Below are 16,049 nucleotides of genomic sequence, written 5' to 3'. Positions count from 1 at the left end.
TGCTGTGTCCATGGAAAAGTGGCCCTCCCATCGTAAGTGTGGATAGAACAAACCCCTACTGAAGGCTGAAGACCTGGTTCCAAATACCAGGGACAGGATTATTTGCATATCTGGGACAGGCCTCTGGCACCTTGTCTTGTCTTGATTAGATTTTCTACTGTGGAGCTGTGCCTCACTGCTCTATCTGGTATCCCACCAAGGCCTAAGTGGGCTAAAGAGAAATATCTCACAGGTAAGTCTTCAACTCCCAGAGCAGTCATTCTGATGCTAGAGAAGGTAATCTATCTCCTTCGGAATTGATAACCTTATTCTAGTGGAAGGTTAGGGACTGTCACCAGATCTCAACTGTATAAAGGTATAAAGAGAAGAATTTTCTGGGGAAATGCGAGAACTCTTCCCACATACCTCCTCAACAAAGGGAGCACAGAAGAAGATCCATTCAAGGCCTGGTCTGTCCCCAATCAGAATTTAAAGGCTCAATTTACGTGAAGCGTATCATGCCAGTGGAACTGGCTCCGAGCAAGCCCCAGCCCATAACGCCCTACTCCCACAGACAGAAATCTGCTTCATGCCCTCTCTCAAGCCAGGAATTTCAGGGCCAGTGAATTTACTAAATGATTCATATTAATGTTACATGGTTCCATAATCAAACGGATCCTTTGAAGTACTTTTTACCTCATACAGTTGCTGTCTGTTACCAAGTCTTTGAAGGTTGCTACCTAGTTTTTAATTTGATTTTAATCTCATTCTAGTTTGTGCTGAGTTCAGTTAAACTCAGGGGTTAAAATGATTTAAGATTTTTTTTTAAAATTCATTCCTATCACTGACAAGGCTGATTTTTATTGCCAATCTCAGCTTCTCTGACATATCCCAAGTTCATCTCTGTAGGGCCAAAATGGTCTTATAGCCTCTGGGACATCCTGGAAGGCCCCTGGCTGTCCACCAATCACTGTCTTCCATAGTGGCTGTAGTAAAGGATCATTGGATGTTTCCTGTTGCAGCACTTGGCACTTTGATTGGCCAAAATACATAAGGCCAACATGCAGAACATCTTTTATTTCATTGTCCACAAGGTCCACTTGCAGATCTAGGGAGATAGCTGTAGTTTTTGACAAGTTAGGTAGACGGCTTAGAGCATCAGATGTGACCATGGAATTACTCATCTTGTAGCGTACATTACAATCATAGCCTTGCATTTTGACTAGTAGACGTTGTAATCTTATGGTGCACAATTTAGGGTTTCTGCCAGATCATTTCAAGCAATTTATGATCGGTCTCCACGATGAACGTCTTTCCAAATAGGTAAGTGTGGAACCGTTGGCTGCCGAATATCGACAAGTTTCATGTTCTATATTTGAATAAGTAGCTTGAGCAGTAGACAAACTCTTGGAGGCAAAAAGAATAGACTTCCCATTCTGGAGGAGGAATGCTCCGAGTCCTTTTTGGGATGCGTCAACCTGAATCGTAGTCAACTCAGTCAGGTTGTAAAGCTGAAGAATTGACTGTCCGTTCATTAAAAACGTGTTGATGGCCCCCTGCCAAACAAAAGGTATTTCTTTCTTCAGAAGTTCATGAAGAGATGAGGCTTTCTGGACAAAGGCAAGTACAAAGGGTAAAAGGAAATTAAACAAACCGAGGCAATGTTGCAGATCGTTTTTGTCTTGAGAAATGAGCATTGCATTGACATATTCTAGCTTGCTAGGGTCAGGTATGTGTCAAAATAGATGGATCCAGAAAAGTAATCTGTGTTGCTTTGATGTTGCACTTCTGACTATTGATCACCAGACCTTCCCTGCGTGCAGCTTCTATCAGAAGGTGCAAGTTTCGGTCATGCTCCTTTTGTACCAACAACGGCAATGTTGTCTGCAGTGGAGATGCATCCTGGGGTATCACACGTGATCCTGTTCATATGTTATTGGGAAATATCCTGGCTTACAGAAATCCTGAACCGTTGGAAACAGTATCTCCCAAAAAGAGTATGTTAGCTCCTGGGATGTCTTCTCCAAATGCACCAACATAGACATTCCTGTCATTGAGTTTAGAGAAGAATTTTGCAAATTTGGGGTTCAGCTCCTCAAGTGTGGGAATTTTGTGAGGGCATCATTTTGGAGCTGCATTCAGACACTTTGGGTCTAAACAAATGTGTATAGAACCATCTTTCTTAATGATGCTCATGATAGAGCCACACCAATCCGTGTAGTGCTGGACTTTTTGAACTTTGTCACCTCGCTCCGTCCTATACAGTTCGGCTTCCACCTTGTTCTGGATGTGAACACTAAACTTACACAGTGGATCAATGGATGGAGTGGCATCTGCTCGTAAATGCAATCCTGCCTCATTCTTGAAACTTTCAATCCTATGGAACCTTTCCAGGTATATGGATGATAGGTCGGTTGCTGAGGTGACCAGGCTGGCCTTGTGTTCTGTTGCCTTCGTAATCGAATCGTTTATATATTGTGGATGGTGATCAGGGTTAGATCCCTGCATGCTGGTAGGCCTGCGATCACTGGACCTGCGGTGTCCACAACATAAAATATCTGGGGTGACCAGGGTGAGTTGTTGTAGCGGCACTTGAGTGTATTGGATCCCAGGGACAGAATATCTGAGCAATTGTAAACAGTGAGTTTGACAGTGGGTTGGACGAATCATCATTTTCTACTTCTGTGGGTACGTACATTTCAGTGTGCGAAGTGGAAGGATGTTTGCACCTGCACTGGTAATCAGTTTTGCATATCGGTTATGCTGTCCTCGCATCTATGAACATATATCCAGATGGTGGAAAAGGCTTCTGTTGGTACCACTGTGTCAGTGCATTCTTTGACATTCACCATATTGAATGTCTGCTCACTTGTGAATTGATGGTCTGGCCATCCTCATCATCTGACTGTGTAGCTTGACTAGACACATAGTGGATCCATCTTGATGCTTTTTGGTATGCGCTCCTGGTTGTTTAGAATGCTGTACCTGTCTGGCTTCTAGTTGTGGCTTCTCGTGATGTCAAATCACTTGTTCCAGCCTTTGCTTTCGGCATTGGCGCTTCCAATGCCATCTAGTGCCACATGCCTTGCATATATTGTTAAAAGCTGAGCAAATTCTGGGTGCATGTATGAGGCTGCACCACCTACATTGCTTACTAGGCTTGCCTGTATTGCGTACAGTGGCAATAGCGGACAAATTATGCTTAGCCTGTTCTGTCTACCCAGAAGTAAGGATTTATATTTGCATCGCTTTGCAGTGGTGCTTCCACGCTGTAACTTTTGGGTTGGTCCAAGAGGTCTATTTGGAATGCTTCTGTTGGGGTAGATGCTATCACAAGCTCGGCTATGAAGTCGCATCACCCCCTGCCTCTGCATCAATTTACAAATTGATCAATGGTCTCTGAACGTTATTGCCTCAAAGACATAAATTCCAGATGGTGTATTTGGAAGTTGAGCTTCACTCGTAATCAATCAAGCGTTGACCATATTTTAGATGGATTTTTAAGGTAATCGTTGTCAGACAGACCTGAAAGGTTTAACCTGTGGAGGCCTTCACTGCCCTTAGCAATTTTAATCTTTAAGCATTTCAAACACTCTTCTCACAGCTACTCTGACCATCATACTGTTCCATTTATTTTGGTTAGCTCTTGACTGGTCTTCATTTGCACAGTAGATGCCGACGACATTATTGGGGACATTAACTTGGTAGATGCCAGCCTTGGCGCAGAGGTTATGCTGTTGCCTCTGACTATGAAGGTGATGAGTTCGAGATTAGAGCATTTAAACTGAGGGAATGTTGAGGGAAGGTACTGCTTACAGACCAGCTATTAGTGTACAATTTTGGGAAGAAATAAAAGATTTATGGAATGAATGAATATCAGGAGAGGTGTTGAACGGGTGGCCATTCTGATAGTTTACACCATCACAAATAGCAAGAGTAAACAGAGATTGTGCAAAAGTTCCTTTAATGTTGTACATACATTACAGATTGATGCTGAAAGCAATGTGTACAACTGCTGGTGACCTGGAATTTGCCCCGTTTGCATTGTGGAGTAAGACTGGGACACTGACAAAAGCATAAATAAATACCTGGTTCAAAAGGCAAAATGCTGCAAATGCTGGAAATACTCAGCAGGTCAGGCAGCATACCTGAGGAGTGAGAAACAGAATTAAGAGTTAGGATTTTTACCTTGTTGGGCGGGTGCAGCAGCCGCCCGCGATGAGGCCCCGATATCGATCTCACGCCGGCTGGCCAAGTAACAGGCAGCCAGTGTGAAACGTGCACTGCAGCGCTGCCGGGGTGGGGACAGGAGGAGGGCAAGCAAAGAGCTGCCTCAAGGAGCTGAAGATTTAAAAACACAAAAATAAAAAAATTACCATTGTTAAAAACATGTCCCCTCATGTGACTCTGTCACATGAGCAGGGATATGTTATGAATGAAATTTTAACATTTTTATTTAATTTTTAATTGCTGAAAGAAACCCCATCCCGCCCGTGAATGAGGCTTCCTAAAAAAAATCCAAAGGCCGCTTGGCCTTTTCGCCTACCCGCCAACCGTAAGCTTGGATGGGCAGTGAAAAGTTTCAGTCAGTTATTACTTTAATGGCCTTAATAGGCCTGTTAATTGTCAGCGAGGACACTACCGACTCCCTCGTGTGCCCGCCGCCCAAAATATCGCATGAGTGCGCGATGACGCTGGGCGCTCACCTGACGTCATTGAGACCGCTCCTGGGCCCGCCCACTGCACCCGCCCGACAAGGTAAACATCCTTGGGCAAATTTCTGCCCAAGGTTTCTGGCCTGGTTGCTGCATATTTGTAGGATTATTCAAATGCGTTCATACACAATTATTTAGAAGCCACAATTATATCTTCTTAAGGGGGGATTTAACTGGGAGTAGGTTTCAGGTGGACAGAAAAGTGGGCCAAACATCCAGCCTGTCCAATGTCATCAGTTTGAGGCCCAGGCTATTTACACTCCTGGGCCTCATTTACACCCCGCAGACGAGCTACTGACCCAAAAGGCATGGAAAGAGGCAATGGTGCAGCTTCATGATTAAAATGGCAGGCCTAGAGACCATCCACTAGCACCATGTTAAGTTGAGGGTCAGGCTAGGGGAGGAAAGAGATCAGGGCTGTTATTTGAGTGCAAAGGTAGAGAGCAAGAGTCACCAGAAACCCAGGAGCGCTCCAGATGTACCAGAGCCATACGCCAAAGGCTCAGGAACCCATTTGAGTTTTCCATTTAGCACCACTGTACCTCAAAAAGGCAGTTTCTCTCTGACCCAATAGAGTTATTAATACCACCTTGTTTATGTTACACGACTCCCACCAGACTCGGCATTGAATGCAGTAGAAATGCTGTAATATAAATGCAGCATCCAGTTTAAAACTGATAACACCCCATCTCATTTTGTCAGCTGTTATAAAACAACTGTTTTTTTGCCGGTTGATTTGAAAATATATTGTTGGTGATCTAATATTCCTACTATAGTCTAATAATCTGGTTCAGTGAATGTGAGGGATGAAAGCTGTATATAGCTGTGTAGCTGGGAGGCAGTTGAATTTTTTTCAGTCCATGAAAGTGCCAAATGTAGACTATAATAGTCACATTGAACACAACCTTCAGGCTAATGCAAAAACACTCTGAGTCCCTCTATCATAACTGAAGTTCTGACTGGATAATTTGCTAATAACTCAGTGATTAATTATGACTGATTTTCAACAATATTTTCTTGAGCTATTGATAAGCTGCTGAATTACACACAGTAATTATTCATAGCCTTGAGTAATTTCAGATTCGTTCTACTACCAATGAGCTAAAATATTGATTTGGCTGCCATGGAGCCCCAACATTTGGATAATACAATTGTTCATTTTTTCAGACAGAGCAAATGGTTCCAGCAGACAGTGGAAAAAAAAACGGCAGATGCTGTGTGATGACTATTCTGTTGACAATGCCAATAATGCGATTGTGTTAAATATTTTAATGCTGCCCTGGACGACCTCCCATTTTCCACCCTCCGTATACTTGAACTCACTCAAAAGTCTGCTGCCCACATTCTAACTGACATCAAGTCACATTAACCCATTGCCCCTGTGCTCCCTGATCTACATTGGCTCACAGACCAACAATGCATCGATTTTAAAATGATCACCCTTCTTTTTAAATCCCTCCATGGCATTGCCCCTCATTATCTTTATAACCTCCTCAAGCCCTGCAATCCTCAAGATCTCTGCGTTGCTCCAAATCTAGCTGCCTGCACGACCCATGTTATAATTGCCCCACCTTTGGCATTCAGCTGCCTCGGTTCTAGAATTAGCTCCAGAAGATCTCTCTACCTCTCTCTTCTCCCCACTCCTTAAACTCTTTAACCAAGTTTTTTGGTAACTTGTCCTAATACCTCCTGATGTGGCTCAGTGGCAAATTTTGTTTGTTAACGTTCCCGTGAAATACCCTGGGACGATTTATTACATTAATGCTGCTATATAAATACAAGTTGATGTTGTTGATGGAAAAGTTTGCCTGCAACAGATCAATTAACTTGAAACCTATAGAAACATTCTTGGATAATTAGAAATTGACCATTGCCAAGGTCAGAGAAGGACACTATGATCTCCCTACAGTTTGGATTTTCTAAATTTAATTCTATCAAGGCATTAGATTTTTATGATTTTACTGGTAAATATGGTGGATATTGAAGCTAGTTGTCCTGCCAGAAGACCAGCTCCAAAGGCTCATGGATCATCTGTCCCATGCCTGTGTCATGTTCTCCCTCACCAGCAGTGTCACGGAAACCTCAGTTATCAAGTATCAATTGCCATTTACAGAAGAGAGTCTATCACCCTTAGTGTCTAGAAGTGTCTCCTAATTTTGTTCCTAATTTCACACCTGGCTAGTCTGGCTCTAATTTTTAGACTATGCCTCCGAGAAGGTAGGGAGCATATGCATTCACCTGGACATCCTGGAAGTGCAAAGTGTCAAAATCGAAAGTGAGCGGAGCCTCGCGATGGGCAGGCACAGGTGCTGCATGGGAGTACAGTCAGTGGGTGAGCGGAGATGCAGGTCAGCTCAGATGGACAACTGAAAGAGCACCTCAGCAGGCAGCAGTGAAAATGCTCGGGACACTAGGATGAGTGTGATGGATGAAGGCTCCACGTGTGGTGGAGAGTGCTTACACTTCTCCCTCTAGAATTATTCATCATCTGGCAGCTGAACTGGAGGGAAGAATGCAGTAGGAGGACTTATGAAGCCTGCCAATGAAGCTGGAAGACAACATTACACATTCAGTGAAAGTGAATATATTTTCAGATTATAAAGTGACAAAATGTGTTCACACGTGCAACTACTTGTGATCAGAATTTCTTAACTTTTCCAATACGTTGAGGAACCAACTGGAGAACAGGCCATCCTAGACTGGGTATTGTGTAATGAGAAAGGAATAATTGGTAATCTAGTTGTGCGAGGCCCCTTGGGGATGAGCAACCATAATACGATAGAATTCTTCATCAAGATGGAGAGTGACATAGTTGATTCTGAGACTAAGGTCCTGAATCTTAATAAAGGAAACTACGATGATATGAGGTGCGAGTTGGCTATGATGGATTGGGAAACATTACTTAAAGGGATGACAGTGGATAGGCAATGGCAAACATTCAAAGAGCGCATGGGTGAACTGCAACAATTGTTTATTCCTGTCTGGCGCAAAAGTAAAACAGGGAAGGTGGCCGAACCATGGCTTACAAGGGAAATTAGAGATAGTATTAGATGCAAGGAAGAGACATACAAATTGGCCAGAAAAAACAACAGACCTGAGGATTGGGAGCACTTTAGAATTCAGCAAAGGAGGGCCAAGGGATTGATTAAGAAGGGGAAAATAGAGTACGAGAGTAAGCTTGCGGGGAACATAAAAACTGACTGTAAAAGTTTCTATAGGTATGCAAAGAGAACAAAATTGGTGAAGACAAATGTAAGTCCCTTACAGTCAGGGGAATTCATAATGGGGAACAAAGGAATGGCTGACCAACTAAATACATACTTTGGTTCTGTCTTCACAAAGGAGGACATAAATAACATACCAGAAATGTTGGGGAACACAGGGTTTAGTGAGAGGGAGGAACTGAAAGAGATCAGTATACTAATAGAGAAATGGTGTTGGGGAAATTGATGGGATTGAAAGACGATAAATCGACATCCCAGAGTACTTAAGCAAGTGGCCCTAGAAATAATGGATGCATTGGTGGTCATCTTCCGAGATTCTATAGACTCGGGAACAGTTCCTACAGATTGGAGTGTAGCTAATTTAGCCCCACTATTTAAAAAGGGGGGTAGAGAGAAAACAGGGAATTATAGACCAGTCAGCCTGACGTTGGTAGTGGGAAAATTCTAGACTCCATTATAAAAGATTTAATAGCTGAGCGTGTGAAAAACAGTGGCAGAATCGGACAGAGTCAGCATGGATTTACGAAAGGGGAATCATGCTTGACAAATCTACTGGAATTTTTCGAGGATGTAACTAGTAGAGTTGATGAGGGGGAGCCAGTGGATGTGGTTTATTTGGACTTGCAGAAGGCTTTCGACAAAGTCACACATAAGAGATTAGCGTGTAAAATTAAAGCGCATAGGTTTGGGGGTAGTGCATTGAGATGGATAGAAAACTGGTTGGCAGACAGAAAGCAAAGAGTAGGAATAAACGGGTCTTTTTCTGAATGGCAGGCAGTGACTGTTGGGGTACCGCAGGGATCAGTGCTGGGACCCCAGTTATTCACATTGTATGTTAATGATTTAGATGAGGGAACTAACTGCACTATCTCCAAATTTGCAGATGACACAAAACTGGGTGGGAGGGTGAGCTGTGAGGAGGATGCAGAGATGCTTCAGTATGATTTGGACAAGCTGAGTGAGTGGGCAAATGCATGGCAGATGCAGTATAATGTGGATAAATGTGAGGTTATCCACTTCAGTAGCAAAAACAGGAAGGCAGATTATTATCTGAATGGCTATAAATTGAGAGAGGGGAATGTGCAACGAGACCTGGGTGTCCTTGTACACCAGTTGCTGAAGGTAAGCATGCAGGTGCAGCAGGCGGTAAAGAAGGCAAGTGGTATGTTGGCCTTCATAGCCAGAGGATTCGAGTACAGGAACGGGGATGTATTGCTGCAATTGTACAGGGCCTTGGTGAGACCACACCTGGAATATTGTGTGCAGTTTTGGTCTCCTTATCTGAGGAAGGATGTACTTGCTATAGTGGGAGTGCAGCGAAGGTTTATCAGACTGATTCCTGGGATGGCAGGGCTGATATATGAAAAGAGATTGAATGGGTTAGGATTATATTCACTGGAGTTCAGAAGAATGAGGGGGATCTCATAGAAACCTATAAAATTCTAACAGGACTAGGCAGGGTAGATGCAGGAAGGATGTTCCCGATGGTGGGGGAGTCCAGAACCAGGGGTCACAGTCTGAGGATACGGGTTAGACCATTTAGGACTGAGATGAGGAGAAATTTCTTCACCCAGAGAGTGGTGAGCCTGTGGAATTCGCTACCACAGAAAGTAGTTGAGGCCAAAACATTTTATGTTTTCAAGAAGGAGTTGGATATAGCTCTTGGGGCGAAAGGGATCAAAGGATATGGGGAGAAAGCGGAAGCTGGCTATTGAGTTGGATGATCAGCCATGATCATAATGAATGGCGGAGCAGATTCAAAGGGCCGAATGGCCTTCTCTTGCTCCTAGTTTCTATGTTTCAATATTTTTTCAGCCTACCACTTCTTCTAGGTGCTGCCCTGACTTCCGCAGCAGGGGTGGAGACAGACTGTGTAATGGTTGACCCTGTTGCCACTGATGACTTCAGCCAGGGCCCCAGCTTGTTTTGGCTGTCCTCATGTGGGCCAGCCGCTCCGTCTGCAGTGACAGAGGACGAGGTTGAAGAGGTCACAAGCAAAGGGGACTCAGAGGGAGTCTCTGAGATTTCTGAGTGGATGACCCAGGGGTGTCCAGCTCCTCCTCTCTTCAGGTGCCCAAGAGCCCTGGCCTGACTCCTTGAGGGGAAGGAGCACCTGGAGGGACATCGAGGTGCCCCGTTTCCATCTCGCATTGTTACTACAGGAACTCACCCATGGCTCCATGGCGATGGAGTGCAGGCCTGTGCTTACTGTTGGACCAGGGTCTCCATGATGTCCACCATCTTTCCCATGGAGACCTCCATATGAGCACATGTGGGCACCACTTCATCAGAGAGCAGGCGGACGCATTCCTCTGACTCATGTGCCACTCTGTTGAGAGCTTCCAACAGCTCTGCATGATGTTCCCCCGCCTTCTGCGGATTCTTCAGAATGAGTTGGAAGGCCGAATCCCGAGGCTCGTCATCTGACTCGGACCTCATGAATACCTCTTCCCCAGTAGTCCTCTGAGTGCCGGGGGGCTTGGCTGATCCTGTCTCCTCCTGCTGCAGACACGTGTCCATGCGGTGACCACCAGGTTGTGAGCCCAAGCCTGCTCTAGATCTAAGTCCCATTGAGGTGTTCTCTCTGCTGGAGGGTGTGGGTAAGCACTGTGACAGGTTTTCTAGGCTGCTTATTTCCAGCCCTTCAATGGAGGAAGTGTTCTTTTGGCTGGAGATGAAGACCTGGATGAAGCAGAGGAACTGGCTGGCTGAGGGTGTCGGTCGCTTGGCAGAGTTCATTGGGAACCAAAGTAGAGATAATTAGTGCATGGCAGCAGAGTCAAAAGCAGGAAAGAGAGCACTCACAGTTGTGCTGAGAGAGGGATGATGTGGTGCAGGATCCTCATGTGGGTGTTCCCCGCCGACCTCACCGTCGCCCACGTCCTCATCAGTCAGCATGATGCCACTCTCCTCAAAGTGAGTGAGGGGCCTAATGTGGGCCACTCCACCCCCCGGTCTGGGACCTCTCCCTGCTGTTGTGAGCCAGCTTCTCCTGCATGAAAACAGATGGAGAGAGTGTGAGCAGGACTCATGGCACTGCATAGAATGTTTGTGTGGTGAGTGGAGCCATGTACAGGATGAGGACATGACCTCCAGAGGATATGAAACAAAAACAATAATACCTGGAAAAACTCAGCAGGTCTGACAGCATCTGCGGAGAGGAATACAGTTGACGTTTCGAGTCTGTATGACTCTTCAACAGAACAAAGGAAATAGAGAAATGAGGTGAAATATAAGCTGGTAGAGTGGGGTGGGAGCTGGATAGGGGGCCAGAGATAGGTAGGGGCAAAGAAGAGATTGCCAAAGATGTCATAGACAAAAGGACAAAGGGGTGTTGACAGTGGTGATATTATCTAAGGAATGTGCTAATGGGTACATTAAGGGTAGCAAGCAGGACAAGCTAGTGGCAGATGGCCCTTGTGGGGCTGGGGTGGGGGGAAGGGATCGAAATGGGCTAAAAGGTAGAGATAAAACAATAGATTGAAATAAATTTTAAAATAGGTGGGAAAAGAAAAGTATTTTTTTTTTAATTATAAATTATTGGAAAAGTGGGGAATTAGAAAGGGGGTGGGGATGGAGGAGAGAGTTCATGATCTGAAATTATTGAACTCAATATTGAGTCCAGAAGGCTGTAAAGTGCCTAGTCGGAAGATGAGGTGCTATTCCTCCAGTTTGCGTTGAGCTTCACTGGAACATTGCAGCAGGCCAAGGACGGACATGTGGGCATGAGAGCAGGGTGGCGTGTTGAAATGGCAAGCGACAGGGAAGTCTGGGTCATGCTTGTGGACAGACCGAAGGTGTTCCGCAAAGCGGTCACCCAGTCTGCGTTTGGTCTCTCCAATGTAGAGGAGACCGCATTGGGAGCAGCGAATGCAGTAGACTAAATTGAGGGAAGTGCAAGTGAAATGCTGCTTCACTTGAAAGGAGTGTTTGGGCCCTTGGACGGTGAGGAGGGGGGAAGTAAAGGTGCGGGTGTTGCACCTTCTGCGGTTGCATGGGAAAGTGCCATGGGAGGGGGCTGAGGTGTAGGGGGTGATGGAGGAGTGGACTAGGGTGTCCCGGAGGGAACGATCCCTGCAGAATGCCACGGGAGGGGGGGGGGGGCGGTGGTGAAGGAAAGATGTGTTTGGTGATGGCATCATGCTGGCGTTGGCAGAAATGGCGGAGGATGATCCTTTGAACGCGGAGGCTGGTGGGATGATAAGTGAGGACAAAAGGGACCCTATCATGGTTCTGGGAGGGAGAGTAAGGTGTGAGGGCGGATGCGCGGGAGATGGGCCGGACACAGTTGAGGGCCCTGTCAACCACCGTGAGTGGAAAACCTCGGTTAAGGAAGAAGGAAGACATGTCAGACATGTAGATGTGAGGGTGTGTGAGAGTTAGTGATGTTGCCCCTTGAGGTGTGAGATCCCTGTGGATGTGTGATGGGCTTGTGAGTGTATGAGCTGGGAGTGATGAGGTGGTTGCCTTACTCTGGCAGAACGGATGAGATCATTCATCCTCTTCCTGCACTGAATGGCTGACCTCCTCTGTGCTCCAGTTGCATTGACCGCCACTGCCACTGCCAACCAGGCCAGATTAGTGACTCTGGTGGACCTTCTGTGGCAAAAGATGGACAGTAAGAGCTTCTTTAAATATATAAAAAGGAACAGAGAGGCCAAAGTGAACACAGGCCCCTTAGAGAATGAGGCTGGGGAAATAATAATGGGGAACCAGGAAATGGCAGAGGAGTTGAATAAATTGCATCAGTCTTCACGGTAGGAGATGCTAATAGCATTCCAAAAATACTAAATAATCAAGAGGCAAAAGTGGAGGAGGAAATAAATACAATAACTATTACTAGGGAAAAAGTACTAGGGAAACTAATGGGGCTAAAAATCGATAAGCCCCCTGGACCTGATGTGATACATCCTGGGATATTAAAGGAAGTAGCTACACAGATAGTGGATGCACTGGCAGTAATCTTCCAAGAATCCTTAGATTCTGGAAAAGTCCCAGAGGATTGGAAAACTGACAATAACACGTTTATTCAAAAAGGGAGACAAAAAACAGGTAAATATAGGCCAGTTAGCTTAACATCCGTCATTGGGAAAATGTTAAGAGTCGATTATAAAGAATGTAATAGCAGAGCATTTAGAAATGCATAATATAATCAAGCAGAGTCACCATGGCTTTATGAAGGGGAAATCATGCTTGACAAATTTATTAGAATTCTTTGAGGAGGTAACAAGCAGGATAGATAAAGGGGAATCAGTAGATGTAAGATATTTGGACTTCCAAAAGGCGGTCAATAAGGGTACACATATAAGGCTACTTAATAAGATGAGTCTATGGTGTTGGGGGTAATATATTAGCATGGTTAGAGGATTGACTAACTAATAGAAGACAGAGAGTTGGGATAAGGGGGGCATTTCCAGGATGGCAACCTGTAACTAGTGGAGTGCCACAGGGATCAGTGCTGGGACCACAATTATTTACAATATATATTAATGAGGGAAATGAATGTACTACCGCCAAGTTTGAATATGACACAAATATAGGTGGGAAGGCAAGTGTTGAGGATGACACAAAGAGTCTACAGAGGGAGTCTACAGGTTACGTGAGTGGGCAAAAACTTGGCAGATGGAATATAATGTGGGAAAATGCACTTTGGCAGGAAGAATAGAAGAGCTGAATATTATTTACATGGAGAAAGACTGCAATAATGCTGCAGGACAGAGGGATTTGGAGGTCCTCGTGCATGAATCCCAAAAAGATGGCATACAAGTTCAACAGGTAATAGGGAAGGCAAATGAAATGTTGGCATTTATTTCAAAGGAAATGGAGTATAAAAATAGGGAAGTCTTGCTAAAACTATACGAGGCACTGGTTATACCACACCTAGAATACTGTGAACAGTTTTGGTCCTCTTATCAAAGGAAAGATATAGTGGCATCGGAGGCAGTCCAGAAAAGGTTCACTAGATTGATCCTGAGTATGGAAGGATTTTCTTATGAGGAGAAATTTAGTGGGTTTTTTTTTAATTAATTCATGCAATATGGGCTTCGCTGGCTGGGCCAGCATTTATTGCCCACCCCTAATTGCCCTTGAGAAGGTGGCAGTGAGCTGTCTTCTTGAACCGCTGCAATCCATGTGGTGTAGGTACACCCACAGTGCGGTTAGGAAAGGAGTTCCAGGATTTTGATCCAGCGACAGTGAAGGAATGGTGATATATTTCCAAGTCAGGATGGTGAGTGACTTGGAGGGGAACTTCAGGTGGTGGTGCTCCCATCTATCTGCTGCCCTTGTCCTTCTAGGTGGTAGTGGCCGTTGGTTTGGAAGGTGGTGTCTAAGGAGCCTTGGTGAATTCCTGCAGTGCATCTTGTAGATGGTACACACTGCTGCTACTGTGCACCGGTGGTGGAAGGAGTGAATGTTTGTGGATGTGGTGCCAATCAATCAGACTGCTTTGTCCTGGATGGTGTCAAGCTTCTTCAGTGTTGTCGGAGCTGCACTCATCCAGGCAAGTGGGGAGTATTCCATCACATTCCTGCCTTGTGCCTTGTAGATGGTGGACAGGCTTTGGGGAGTCAGGAGGCGAGTTACTCGTTGCACAATTCCTAGCTTCTGACCTGCTCTTGTAGCCACAATATTTATATGGCGAGTCCAGTTCAGTTTCTGGTCAATGGTCACCCCCAGGATGTTGATAGTGGGGGATTCAATGATGATAATGCCATTGAACATCAAGGGGAGATGGTTGGATTCTTTCTTGTTGGAGATGGTCATTGCCTGACACTTGTGTGGCACAAATGTTACTTGTCACTTGTCAGCCCAACCCTGGATATTGTCCAGGTCTTGCTGCATTTGGACATGGACTGCTTCAGAATCTGAGGAGTCACGAATGGTCTAAACATTGTGCACTCATCAGTGATCATCCCCACTTCTGACCTTATGATGGAAGGGAGGTCCTGGATGAAGCAGCTAAAGATGGTTGGGCCTAGGGCACTACCCTGAGGAACTCCTGCAGTGATGTCCTGGCACTGAGATGACTGACCTCCAACAACCACAACCATCTTCCTTTGTTCTAGGTATGACTCCCGCCAGCGGAGAGCTTTCCCCTTGATTCCCATTGACTCCAGTTTTGCTGGGGCTCCTTGATGCCACACTCGGTCAAATGCGGCCTTGATGTCAAGGGCAGTCACTCTCACCTCACCTCGGGAGTTCAACTCTTTTGTGCATGTTTGAACCAAGGCTGTAACAAGGTCAGATGCTGATTGGCCCTGGCGGAACCCAAACTGGGCAACAGTGAACAGGTTATTGTGAAGCAAGTGCCGCTTGATAGCACTGTTGATGACCCCTTCCATTACTTTACTGATGATCGAGAGTAGACTGATGGGGCGGTAATTGGCCGGATTGGATTTGTCCTGCTTTTTGTGTGCAGGACATACCTGGGCAATTTTCCACATAGCTGGGTAGATGCCAGTGTTTAGCTATACTTGAACAGCTTAGCTAGGGGCATGGCAAGTTCTGGAGCACAAGTCTTCAGTACTATTGCCAGAATGCTGTCAGGGGCCATAGACTTTGCAGTATCCAGTGCCTTCAGCCATTTCTTGATATCACGTGGAGTGAATTGAATTGGCTGAAGACTGGCACCTGTGATGCTGGGGACCTCCGTATAAGGCCAAGATGGATCATCCACTCAGCACTTCTGGCTGAAGATCGTTGTGAATGCTTCAGCTTTATCTTTTGCACTGTTATGCTGGGCTCCTCCATCACTGACGATGAGGATATTTGTGGAGCCACCTCTTCCAGTGAGTTGTTTAATTGTCCACCACCATTCCCGACTGGATGTGGCAGGAGTGCAGAGCTTAGATCTGCTGTGTTGGCTGTGGGATTACTTAGCCCTGTTTATCACTTGCTGCTTATGCTGTTTGGCATGCAAGTAGTCCTGTTTTATAGCTTCACCAGGTTGACATCTCATTTTTAGGTATGCCTGGTGCTACTCCTGGCATGCCCTCCTGCACTCTTCATTGAACCAGGGTTGATCCCCTGGCTTGATGATAATGGTAGAGTGGGGGATATGCTGGGCCATGAGGTTACAGATTGTGTTCGAGTACAATTCTGCTGCTGCTGATGGCCCACAGCGCCTCAT

The 16,049-nt window shown here is 45.5% G+C and overlaps 1 protein-coding gene across 2 annotated transcripts in view; it reads left to right on the top strand.

Annotated features, from left to right (window-relative positions):
• LOC144678644 (plexin domain-containing protein 2-like) overlaps positions 1-16,049 on the top strand; it is a 482,473-nt gene that overhangs the window by 404,211 nt on the left and 62,213 nt on the right. The gene's annotated exons all lie outside the window — the stretch shown is intronic.

The sequence above is a fragment of the Cetorhinus maximus genome, chromosome 3, assembly GCF_964194155.1.
Source record: "Cetorhinus maximus chromosome 3, sCetMax3.hap1.1, whole genome shotgun sequence".
Lineage (NCBI taxonomy): Eukaryota > Metazoa > Chordata > Chondrichthyes > Lamniformes > Cetorhinidae > Cetorhinus > Cetorhinus maximus.
This window is presented reverse-complemented; position numbering and strand designations above follow the sequence as displayed.